Source organism: Sus scrofa, unplaced genomic scaffold (assembly GCF_000003025.6).
Source record: "Sus scrofa isolate TJ Tabasco breed Duroc unplaced genomic scaffold, Sscrofa11.1 Contig2026, whole genome shotgun sequence".
Lineage (NCBI taxonomy): Eukaryota > Metazoa > Chordata > Mammalia > Artiodactyla > Suidae > Sus > Sus scrofa.
The window spans coordinates 3,376-16,455 of record NW_018085004.1 but is presented as its reverse complement, the minus strand read 5'-3'; the positions used below and the strand labels follow the sequence as shown (position 1 = coordinate 16,455).

Genomic DNA, 13,080 nt, shown 5'->3' with positions numbered 1-13,080 from the left:
TTTCCTATGTAATTAATTATTTAATATTGTGTTTTTACCTGCTTTATGCTAGTAATATACAAAAATTGTATTTTTGTGTGCTGACCTTATATCTACCAACATTGCAAAATCACATTTCTCATGTGAGAAATCCTTGGAATTTATTTTGGATTTTTAATTAGTACATTTATACCACTGGAAAACAGTTATATATATTTTTTCCTTGTTAAGGCCACACCTGCAGCATATTGAAGTGTCCCAGGTTAGGGGTCAAATCAGAGCTGTGACTGAGGGCCTACACGAAAGCCACAGAAAGACTGGATCCAAGCTGGATCCTTAACCCACTGAGTGAGGCTAGGGATCAAACTCACATCCTCCTGGAGACAATGTTGGGTTCTTAACACACTGAGCCACAATGGAAACGGTGCGAAGAGGTACACTTTTGTGTCTGTATTCCTATGCTTATAAATGTTCACATATCATAATTTAACAGAAATCTAAGGTGCCACCAACACAGAGAAGAGATAGTTAAAGCATTGTTAGGGAGTTATTTTTGATATATTATTCATTGCTGTATAAATGCTCAGGACAAAGAGCAGTAGCTGCCATCTTCTATGTGTCAGTATATCAGTGTGATGGGACCTAGTGTTTAAATGTTGCATAACACACATAAAATATTTATGCAAATCAAAACTACCATGAGATACCACCTCACACCAGTCAGAATGGCCATCATTAATAAATCCACAAATAACAAGTGCTGGAGGGGTTGTGGAGAAAAGGGAACCCTCCTGCACTGTTGGTGGGAATGGAAACTGGTACAGCCACTATGGAGAACAGTTTGGAGATACCTTAGAAATCTATACATAGAACTTCCATATGACCCCGCAATCCCACTCTTGGGCATCTATCCGGACAGAACTCTCCTTAAAAGAGACACATGCACCCGCATGTTCATTGCAGCACTATTCACAATAGCCAGGACCTGGAAACAACCCAAATGTCCATCAACAGAGGATTGGATTCAGAAGATGTGTTATATGTATACAATGGAATACTGTTAAGCCATAAAAAAGAATGACATCCTGCCATTTGCAGCAACATGGATAGAAATAGAGACTCTCATACTGAGTGAAATGAGCCAGAAAGACAAAGACAAATACCATATGATATCACTTATGGCTGGAATCTAATATCCAGCACAAATGAACATCTCCTCAGAAAAGAAAATCATGGACTTGGAGAAGAGACTTGTGGCTGCGTGATGGGAGGGGGAGGGAGTGGGAGGGATCGGGAGCTTGGGCTTATCAGACACAACATAGAATAGATTTACAAGGAGATCCTGCTGAGTAGCATTGAGAACTTTGTCTAGATACTCATGTTGCAAAAGAACAAAGGGTGGGGAAAAAATGTAATTGTAATGTATACATGTAAGGATAACTTGATCCCCTTGCTGTACAGTGGGGAAAAAAATAAAAATAAAAAGACACTTTTTAAGAGGAAAATAAAACACATAATAAGCCTTTTTCAGAAAGATTATTTAATGATAGATGCAGTAAAAAAAGTTTTGCCTTCAATCATAACATACTAGGCAGTGTGAGAACAGTGATCTGGACTTTAGTCTCTTGCACTGAAACTTGAGGCAAATCAAATTTGATACCAGAGGGATCATCACTACTTGAACATCTATAAATTGAAAACAAGAAAAAAAATCTCTATATTGCCTGCTTTCGACAAACAATTGCTTTCTAATTGCTTTCTAATAAACAGTATTTTATAACCAAATACATCATATACACATTCTATATTTAATTTTATGTAGGGTGTTTGTGCAGATTTTTCCATATCCTATGCAGAGAACCTTTTACTTCTTTGTTCCTCAAGCTGTAGATCATAAGGTTCAGCATGGGGATTACCAAGGTGTAAGATACAGTAACAAAGGTGTAAAATACAGTATCAAAGGAGTGACTGGACTTGGGCTGCATGTATGTAACGGATGGAGTTGCATACTATACAACTACCACTGTCAGCTGTGATCCACAGGTGCAGAAATCCTTGTGTCTTCCCTGTGCAGTGTTCATTCTGAGGCTGGCCTTAAGAATCAGTATGTAGGACACAAGGGCTATCAGAAGAGATGGAACCAAATTAAACATTGAACAGGTCAGTATGAACAGCTCAATTTCTCATGTGCTTGAGCACAGCAAAGTTAACAGGATGAGACTGTCACAGTAAAAATGACTAATGACATTCCAGCCACAAAAGGATGAAATAAATATCTTTATGGTGGTTATCAGAGAAACAAAGGCACTGTAATGTAGGGGACTGCTACCAGAACCCAGCATACTCTTTGTGATGTGACTACTGTGCAGAGCGGAGGGTGACAGATGCCCACAGAGCAGTCATAGGCACCTGCTGACAGAATGAAAAGTTCACTCATGAGGAACAAAATGAAGAAAGTCAGCTGTGTAGCACACCAATGATAGGAGATTTTATTTCAGTCAGCTACAAAGCTTACCGACATTTTGGGTCCCACAGTGAATAACCAAGATCAGTGAAAGCCAGGTGTCTGAGAAAGAAGTACATGGGGGTCTGTAGACGTGAGTTCACCCTGGTGAGGATGATCATGCGCAAGTTGCCCACCACCGATATGGCATAGATGATGAAGAACAGTCCAAAGAAGGGACCCTGAAGCTCCCGAAGGTCTGTGATCTCCATGAGGTTGAATTCACTCAGCAGTTTGATTCCATTTGGCCATCCAAGCCATTAAGGACAATAGCTGTGGGATGAACCGTTGGAAAAGATGTTGCATTTCAGGAGATCTCATCTGTTAAAAGTTTATTATGTAAAGCTATTATATGTAAGATAAATCTAGTCATTTTAGATAGAGCAATTTAAAACAAGATTCATTGGTTTCCTGTTGGGCTTACCTGTACCAAACTCAACTAGTATGTATGATGACATGGGTTTGATCCCTGACCTTGCTCAGTCTGTTACTGGTCTGGTGTTGCCATGAGCTGTGGTACAGGCCAGCAGGTGCAGCTCCAATGTGACCCCTAGCCTGGGAACTTCCACATGCTGTGGGTGTGGCCCTAAAAAGTCAAGTAAATAAATAAATAGACATACATACATACATACATACATACATACATACATACATACAAGACTCACCTCCATTTTAGAACCTGGAGCCAAATTTAGAAACCATTGCAACCTAGGATATAGAGTAGCCATATTATTTTCCCTTTCTGTTATGTCCTGGTTCCCATTTCAAGGTCTATACAGTCCCTCTATATTTTTGTCAAAAATATATCATTAGAAATATATGGCCAGAATGGAAATCCTGATATTTTTCAAAATATTTTTTATTTAGAAGAGATAATTCAGAGTTCCCTATGGGCCTAGAAGTTTGTGGAACTAGCATTGTCACTGCTGTGTCTCTGGTCACTGTGGTGGTGCAGTTTGGATATCTGGCCCTGGGAACTTCCATACACCATGGCCACATCCAAAAAAAGGGGAGGGGGAGATCAATCTAGATTTGCAAGTCCAAAAATAAGTAAATAAATAAATAAATGAACAAGCAAACATATAATTAGTTAAACTGTATCAGATTGTAGAAAGAATTAAAAGAAGAAGTAATAGTCCTCTGCTTCTTGTCCTTGCAACTTCAGTCTTTGTCTCCAAAGAAAACCGTTGCTAAACTCATTTAATAGACTTTGATTTACTTGCCTTTATTATAACTCCACATACTCAAATACTATTTTTATTCCACTATTTGTTTGATTTTTTTAATTTTTATTTATTTATTTATTTATTTATTTATTTATTTATTTTGCTTTTTAGGGTCACACGCACAGCGTATGGGAGTTCCCAGGCTACGGGTCCAATTGGAGCTGTAGCTGCTGGCCTATGCCATAGCCACAGAAATGCCAGATCTGCACCACATCTGTGACCTACACCACAGCTCACAGCCACACCGGATCCTTAACCCACTGGGCGAGGCCAGGGATTGAACCCGCAACCTCATGGTTCCTAGTCAGATTTATTTCTCCTGTGCCACAATGGGAACCCCTGTTTGACTTTTTAAATTGTGCTCTCATTCAACTATGTTTTTATGAATTTAAATGTTATTTAACAATTTTTATGGTAGAAAGTAATTTAGCTACCTTGCAATAGACCTTCACATGCCCACTTATTTGCACAGAAATATATTTCACTTCCTCTAGAAGAGTGTATATTAGTTCCAGCACTGTGTGCTGATACTTGGAGTTTCTGATGTTTTTCCTGTGTTGCCGATCAAATAAGCCTTGCATCTATAATGTATTCAATCTGAAAAAGAATAATAGGTAAGCAATCCCACACATGCTGTTACCCTAACACAGTATTGCTGATATAATGGATTTAACACCGTAGTTATATTTTCCTAGCACATTTTATGAAAAGTAGAAACTTATTAAACATGTTTGCTAATGTACCACATAAAAACATCCAGTAAACTATTATGAATGTTCTTATCTAACACACAAAAAATTACTCTAAAGTATAGGTTCATGGTAATGTGAGAAAAAATATATATGAATATGTGAATGTGTAAATGGGTCACCATGCTGTACAGTAGGAAAAAAAATAATGTATTTGGGAAGTAAACAAAATAGAAGATAATTGAAAACAAACAAATAAATAAATCAGGATCTTTAAAAAATAATGTATAGAATGCTATTTCAAATGCCTCAGGGGCTGGCAAGGGATATCATTGTATGAAGTATAAAGACGAAAAAGAAAGACAATAATAAGAAACAAGAGGAACTACATATTGCATGATTCATTTGAAGTATTCAAATTTTACTTGATTAAATACACATGGACAGGACAACAGATTATTTGATCCAGGTTAAGTCAACTGGACATGACATTCATAGAAATAAGGAATATTTACCATATTTTGATTTGAAAGCTATTCTTATGCCTTCGATTCTCTTCCATCGGGGCTACATACCATGTTTTGAATGAATACAATTTAAGTGAAGGATCACATTATCTCTACCTCTACTTTCCTAACTCTTCTTTCCTTCAATTTTTTTTAAAAGTCAGTTGCTTCCAAACTTTTATGAAAAATAACTATACAGGGAGCTCTCTGCATGGGTCAGCAGTTAACAAAACTGACTAGGATCCATGAGGACACGGGTTGGATCCCTGGCCTCGCTCAGTGGGTTGGGGATCTGACATTGCCGTGAGCTGTGGTGGTGTAGGTTGTAGATGTTGTTTGGATCCGGCATTGTTGTGTCTCTGGTGTAGACTGGCAGCTGTAGCTCTGATTCAACCCCTAGACTCTGAACCTCCATATGCCATGGGTGTGGCCCTAAAAAAGCAAATCAAAGAAAAGAATATAATGGAAATTCCACAATGATAGACTATTGTATAAAAACTAAACTAAACACTTGTGAAAGGAAAAAAAGTTAAAACATTATTGAAAGACATGACAGAAAATCTAAGTAAGTTGATAGATATACTCTGTTCCCGGATTGCACAACCAGATGTTATAAAGATATCATTTCTGCTTAAATTAATTTGCTTAATGTCTTTGCAATTAAAACCTCATTGGGGAATTTGACACCAGCTTAAAATGTATTTAGAAAATGTGAAGAATACGTTAGACACTTTTGAAAAGATTAGCATGACCAGCTATTAAAACTTTTATGGCTAGTGTTGTTGAGACAATGTAGCATTGGTACAAGGTGGGTACATACATCAGTGGAACAGAATAGAGAACTCAGAAAAGACTCATGACTGTGTACAAGTGTGTTATATGAGAGAGGTTGCACGTTAGGACAATGAGGACAATATTACTACTCAATAAATGGAGTTGGAGAAAACGATCATCCCTATAGAAAATGATGAAATTGAAGGTTTAGTCCATCCACGTACTGGTCAAGACTTAACGTGAAAATATAATGTTTAAACTCATAGTCTTAAAAACTAGAACTTCTGGAGGTCACTAACTAAATTTAAATTTCAAGAACATCAGAATTTAAATTCAAGAGGAATCTGCAAGATTAAATCTGCCTTTTGTGATTGACTCTTTCCAAAATTTTATTCACAATATTAACAATGTATTGACTGAAATGTAAAAATACACACTCATTAGCACCAGCCAAACAAGGAAGATATATATATACACACTCATTAGCACCAGCTAATGAAGATATATACATACATACACACACATATACTGTTTAAAAATGCCTAAAAAGCACAAACATCCATACTTCTCTTATCCAACACAGCTAATAAAGCCACTGGCTCTTACATACTTTCCCATTCCTTATTTTGTAAAATACACAGCATTTTTTTGGCAACTGCATGATGTGGGATCTCAGTTCCCAGACCAGAAATCAAACCTGGGTTGCAGCTATGAAAGCACTAAATCCTAAACATTAGAGTACCAAGGAACTCTTCATGGAGATTTTTTTTTTAAAGTGAACTTCATCATTATAATTAGTTCCCATGATGTTAGATTCTCAAACATGCAGGCAATATTCTATGAGCTAACACAGTTTGTGTTTTGCTTGTGTCATATAACTGGGATCTGTGGAGATGTGTCATCTGCCCTCTCTTCATACCCTTCAAAAGAATAAATTTTCCTATTCACTTGTGATATGTGCAATTTGTAACATGAAAAACAAGGTATTAAGGAGAAACTGCCCCTCGATGCATTTAGGTTCATTACGAAATAGGAAAGGAAATGCCCTAGGCTAGATTGTGGGCTGTTTCAGGCATGGCAATTTCACCGATACTGAAAGGATAATGCATCCAATAGATTAACAATTATACCAAGAACTGAGCTTCTTCAACCATTTAATGACATTGAGTTTTGATTCTGTTTTGGCCCAGCTATGAATATATTAGGAGATACTTACAAGACTTTAGCCTATCTATATTTTTAAAAATGCAGAGATAGTAGGGACCAAGCCCTCATTATGTTGTTGTGTGGTGGAAATGTTAACTGAAGTCCAAAGTTCTATTTTGGACGCCAAGAAAAGGCAATGCAATCTCCTATTACATGTGTTTGGAAGGGCCAAGTCAGTGCAGTCCACATACTCCATGTTGGCAGAATATTCTCATACCCATGTGAGGAGACATATGACAGGAATGAAAAAGTTCACAGTTTGGTCTCCATATAGGAGGTGACTTTTCCTGAATCTCTCTTGAGACAAAGGGTAGAAGAGGGTCTTTTCAGCATTTCAAGGTCCTTCTGCCTGGGGTTTGTGATAGGAGCAGGGAAAGGAGCTGTGCCGAGGCCTTCAAACCATTTGAAAAGGCTGGTATGGTTCCTCAGCACAATATTGATGAGAAAATGATCCAGAGAAGGAGGAAGAAGAGGAGGAGAAGGCACCTTCTCAGAGAACGTTTTGGGCTTCTCCTGCAGCATATGGGAGATCTGGGGCTAGCGATCAAATTGGAGCTGCAGCTGCCTGCCTATGCCACAACCACAGCAACACAAGATCTGAGCTATGTCTGCAACCTATGCTTCAGCTTGCAGCAACGCTGGGTCCTTAACACACTGAGAAAGGCTCAGGACTGAACCTGCATCCTCACAGACACTAGTTGGATGCTTAACTCACTGAGCCACAGCAGGAATTCCCGATAATTTTCTTTTAAAAGTCTAATTTGTGTTATTTTGTCTTTGCCATCAACTTAACTAATGCAAATTTCACGGTGGCAGACACATCTATTTCACATTCTTTGTCATTCTGGGTCACATCTGACTTGAACTAGAGCCATGCTGGCATGCTGGTAACTTCCCATTTCAAGTATCTGGCTTCTTTTCCTGAGGTCAAATGATCCTGAGAGCTTCCTCAGACCACACTCAATGTGATTTGGAAGTGCCTGAGATCTAATATGTTATGAACAGTTCCCAAATAGGAAGACATAGAACTCAATGGAAAAGCACCCCAACACACTAGCCTTCATTTGGACAATTCCTAGCAGGCGCTTAAAGGAAAACTACAGAACATCTTAATTTGATTGAGACTTAGTTGCATACAGAAGATGTGGCACATGTATACAATGGGGTGTCACTCAGCCATTAAAAAAGAATGAAATAATGCCCTTGGCATCACCATGGATGGACATGGAGATGATTGTACTATGCGAAGCTAGAAAGTGAAAGACAAACATCATATGATATCACTTCCATGTGGCATCCAAAATAAATGATACCGATGAACTTATTTGTGGAGTAGAAAAAGACACACAGTCTTTGAAATCAAACACATGGTTACCAAAGTGGACTGCTGGGGCTGGGAATGGACTGGGGTTTTCAGACTGGCACATGCACGTTGTAGTGTATGGAATAACTGGCCAATGGGGAGCTGCTGTATAGCACAGACAGCTCTACCAATATTCTGTGATAATTTATAGGGGAAAAAGGACTGGAAATAGAATGGATGTGTGTACATGTATAACTGAATCACTTTGTTGTACAGCAGAAATTATCACAACATTGTAAATTAAATATACCTCAACAAAACTTTAAACACATGGCAGTAATTTATTCTTTTTTTTTGCACAATTTATTAACTTTCTTCCTTATCATTCTCACACTCCCCATTCCCTCATTTTTGCTTCCTAGAATCTTTTACCAAATAAACATTATATATCAATTATATTATCCATATATATGTATATATACATATATATGGATAATCATATATATCCTAGAATCATCTGCCCAATCAGTATATACCAGGTAAATGTTATTTCATTCTTGACTCAGTCTTCTCTTGAGGGAAATTACACTCTGACATTCCAGTCTCTTATATGATGTTTACAAAAACATGGATGTCTACAGCACAAATAAAACTCTATGGATGCACGGTGGTAAGAGATAATGGCAAAGTCATCTTCCTGAGTAACACAAAAGCCCTACAAGAAACTATTACTGTCTGAGGCATAGACACAGCATCATTACCTCCGGCCTGATGATTAACATCTGTGCTTAGTCAAGATCCCAGTTGGAGCTTTAAAGAAATGCTTACTCCCCCTTCAGACTATTTATGGTGCAGCATCCTGGTATTTAAATTAGAAGGCATAGAAATAAGGTTGTTTACTCCCTTCAAAGAACACAATAACAGTGGTAAAAACATACCCTTCCTCCGGAAATGATAGTTATGAAAAGATAATTCACATTCATGATATAGTGTGTTGAGTCTGGCATCAGTGACTAAAAGTTATATCTATAATTTTAAATTGAAGATGGGCCTATAGTTGTCACTGGAGCTATTCTAGTAATTATGTTAACCAGTGCCATCTACTCACCTAAAACAAGGAATGCCTTCTTGTTCCCCCATGTGATTACTAGTCTTGCTGCAATCAGAGGAATTGATGAGTGCCTCTCCCCCTTGGAGACAGTGCCCTGTGAACCTGAATCTAATTTCATGGTTATTCTGAAAGCTTCAGAGAATAGAAATTATGTCACTGATCTTTGTTAATTATTCAGAGTTACATTGATTTCCATATTGAGGAAATTTCTTTTTTATTAAAATTTGGAGAAAATAATAGGTAAATTGGGGAGGTGGGGAGATACACACTGCAATTTCCTGCCGGAAGAATCAATGCTAATCCTGATTATACATATCATGTAAATTTCATTATTACATAGCCCTTGAATGAACCCAAGTACTTTCAGAAGCTTGCTCTGGGGCTGGAATAAAATCAGCCCTTTCTGATGTGGCATGGGGGATAGCTGGTTAGTGATATTTGCACCATAGTGGGTCAGAATGATGCCTGTTGCCTGCAATGGTGTTTTTCCATGCACAGAGCTTCCCTGGCTACCTGGAAAGCAATTTGAAGGGACACAGAGGACTTCTTTCAAGCCAAGATAAAGCACAAACCCCCCAGCTACCCTGTCTCAAAAACCATGAGGTTTGATCTCACCCCTACTCTGTACTTTTTCATCCAACATCCTTCAGCTCATGTCAAGCCTAATGTGCCAAAGCCTGTGACTGGGTAACAAGATCCTAAAGCTTGGGATACCCTACAAACCTGCCCGCAGAGCTAGAGTAACTTGCCTTCCTTGCTCAGGTGTCCCCTCCAGGGAATTTCTGTTTTGAATCACCTGAAGTCTTTCAAAGCACAAAGTGCATTGAAAGATGCACTTCTTCAAGAGTTCTCTGGGTTAATGTTAAATAAAGCCTGGGAGGTGGGAATGGATGGTGAGGTACATAGAGCAGAGAACCACACCAAACACAAACTAAACTGGTGGCTCAAAAAGGGAGAAGCACTGGACTGAGCACACTCTGTGCCCACTCTCCAGGGATCTGCTCAAGGGCCACTGTGCCACTGAGACCTGCGAGGCTGCAGGCCCAGCCCACTCACCGACCTGGCCATCTCCCAGGCCCTGGCTGTGCCTTGACCCTGAAAACTTTTTCACGCTCTGATTTTCACCACTGCAAAAAAACTGGTAAACACTCTGAAGCACCTTGGCCCATGAAGGACTGACCATCTTGCTCTCTAACCCAAACAGCTGCTGCCGTTAGAACCTAGGTTGGAAAACTTCAAGTGTGTGCACACTCAACAAATCCTGTTACTGCCTCCTGTGCTGGGCGAAGAGCGACCTGCATGATCTAGTTGGGTTGGAGAATCAGAATCCTGACATTTCAGCCAGAAAATGCTCTCCTGGAGCACTGACAAGCCCCATCTCTAATCGCTTATTAACAGCAAATATTCAGGCTTCTCCTTATCTGCAACAAAATGTCTCCCATAACTTCTGTGTTAAGAAACAATAAAATATGAAGACATCGTTCTTGACTACTGTCTGAAAAAACACAGGGGATAAAGAGGCAACTGGGGCACAAGGCTTAATTCAATATCAAACTGATTAGTTCACTATTATTCCACTTTCTGTGTTGTACTGCAGAAGGGAGGCTCAGGGAATCTTAACAGTGCAGCTGCTGAGCAACCTTGTTTCTTGGTGTCAGACCCAACTGAAATTGGGGGTGGGGATGGGATCCAGGATTCAGGGAAACTGAGCAGAGTGGATTTTAAATAGTGGGGATTAAATGTGGTTGGCTCCTGGAAGCAGACATGTTGGTGTGGGAATCAAGGAAGTTTTTAAAAATATGATTCACCTGCTTTCTTCTGTTGTTAGTTTTGCTGCACTCCCTCAGATATCTGGATTTAAGTTTATTATTTGTTGTATAGATACTTTAATCACCCACACATTACTTCAACATTCAGTGTTTTCCACATTGGCTTCTTCCCAAGTTTTATGTCTGCAGATAAAAATAAACCACTTTAAATATGCCCTATAGTTTTTGGAAAGAATCAGAAGGAATATAAACTCTTAATATGTAAGACTAAATTGAGTTAATTATACTTTAATTCCATACTGCATAATCATCCCCATCCCTCATTTTCCATCCTCACTTCATTTTCACCTCCCCATGCAGGTACCATCTCTATTAAAGTTGATAAAAGTTCTTAAAAAGGAATATAGCTGTATGATGGAAATATAATGTCTGGTTTAATGCGTGGTCATCTCATGTTGTTATATAACTCACTTTGATACCTAAAGGTTCTCATTCAACACTGTTTTGGAAGCACATCCATTGTACTACATACACACCAAGATGTTACTATCTTCTGTTTCGTAAAATTACTCTAAGCTGAGTTTTCCCCCATTGAATATAAGATTTTTCCCATAGTAAGGGTCATTCAGTGAGTTACCAACTCTCATTCTACATATGTCCCCACAAGTAATAGCTTTGTGTGTGTTGTCCCCACTGATAGATATATTAACACTTCTGTGATCTCATAGAATGGGCCCCTTATATGAGAAAAATAATAAAATATTTTATTTAAATAAATATGGATCTATTTCAAGATTTCCTCTATCAATATACAGTCCATCAACAGTACACAAGAATTTCATGCTCCTCACATACAACTTATGACTATGTACTGTTTTACCATATGATAAGGGATTGCAATAAATAAATAAATCAGATATAACTCTATAGAGCTAACATTGTTTTACTTAATCCACTATTTTAAAAATAATTCAAATGCTGGTCTTAATTTGCAATAGAACAAGGTACTCAGCAAAATCCATGTCATCAAGAAGTTAAAAAGATGAAATGGAGACAGATAAACAAATAATTTTAATACACGTTTTTCAAAAATTTTATTAAAATTGTTGACACATTGTTGTGTCAATTTCTGTTGTAAAGCATACTGACCCAGTGACTTTCCTTTTCTCATACTATCCTCCATATAATGTTCTATCCCAAGAGATGGGGTATACTTCCCTGTGCTGTACAGTATGGTCTCATTGCTTATCCATTCTAAATGTCATAGTTTGTGTCTAACAATATTCAAATGTCTGTAGCAGTGAGGATATTGACAATGTTGGATAATGATGATGAAACAGTTATTGAAGTGACACCAAAAACTGCACACACGCACCCTGTAACAGAGACAGGCTGGCCGATCACCAAATCTTTTTGTTTTTACTCCTTCTACCCACATCTCCAACTTTCGGTTCATCCTACTTCTTTTTTGCATGATTTCTTTGAATAGACTTTTTCATTTCCATGGAGATGGCTTGTGGAAAGAATCTTTGGTAAGCAGTGATGGTAGATATGACCTATGACAATGTAAACAAATGGAGATGATGCTTGAGGACTTCCAGTGTGAGGACATTAGCTGCTAAGACCAAACATAGCTAGAATAGGCCTTTTACAAAGTATTTTTCTTTTAAAAAATTCTTAAAATATAGTTGATCCACAATGTTCCAAAATTTCTGCTGTAGAGCAAAGCACCCTAGTCATACATATGTGTGTGTATGTATATATGTACATACTATCTTCCATAATGTTTTGCACAAGTAATTGGACATGGTTCCCTGTGCTATAACAGTAGGACCTCAATGTTTATCCATTCCAAATGTAATAGTTTGCATCTGCCAACCCCAACTCCCTGTTCATCATCCCACTCCCTCCTCCCTCCCCCATGCCAACCACAAGCCTGTTCTCCATGTCCATGGTCTGTTTCCTGAGTATTTTTCTTTTCCTTTTTTTTTTCTTTTTCTTTTTCTTTCTTTTT

At 38.2% G+C, this 13,080-nt stretch overlaps 1 pseudogene; it reads right to left on the bottom strand.

Annotated features, from left to right (window-relative positions):
• Positions 1-1,793: 1,793 nt before the first annotated feature.
• On the bottom strand, positions 1,794-10,480 carry LOC110258439 (annotated as a pseudogene).
• Positions 10,481-13,080: the final 2,600 nt, after the last annotated feature.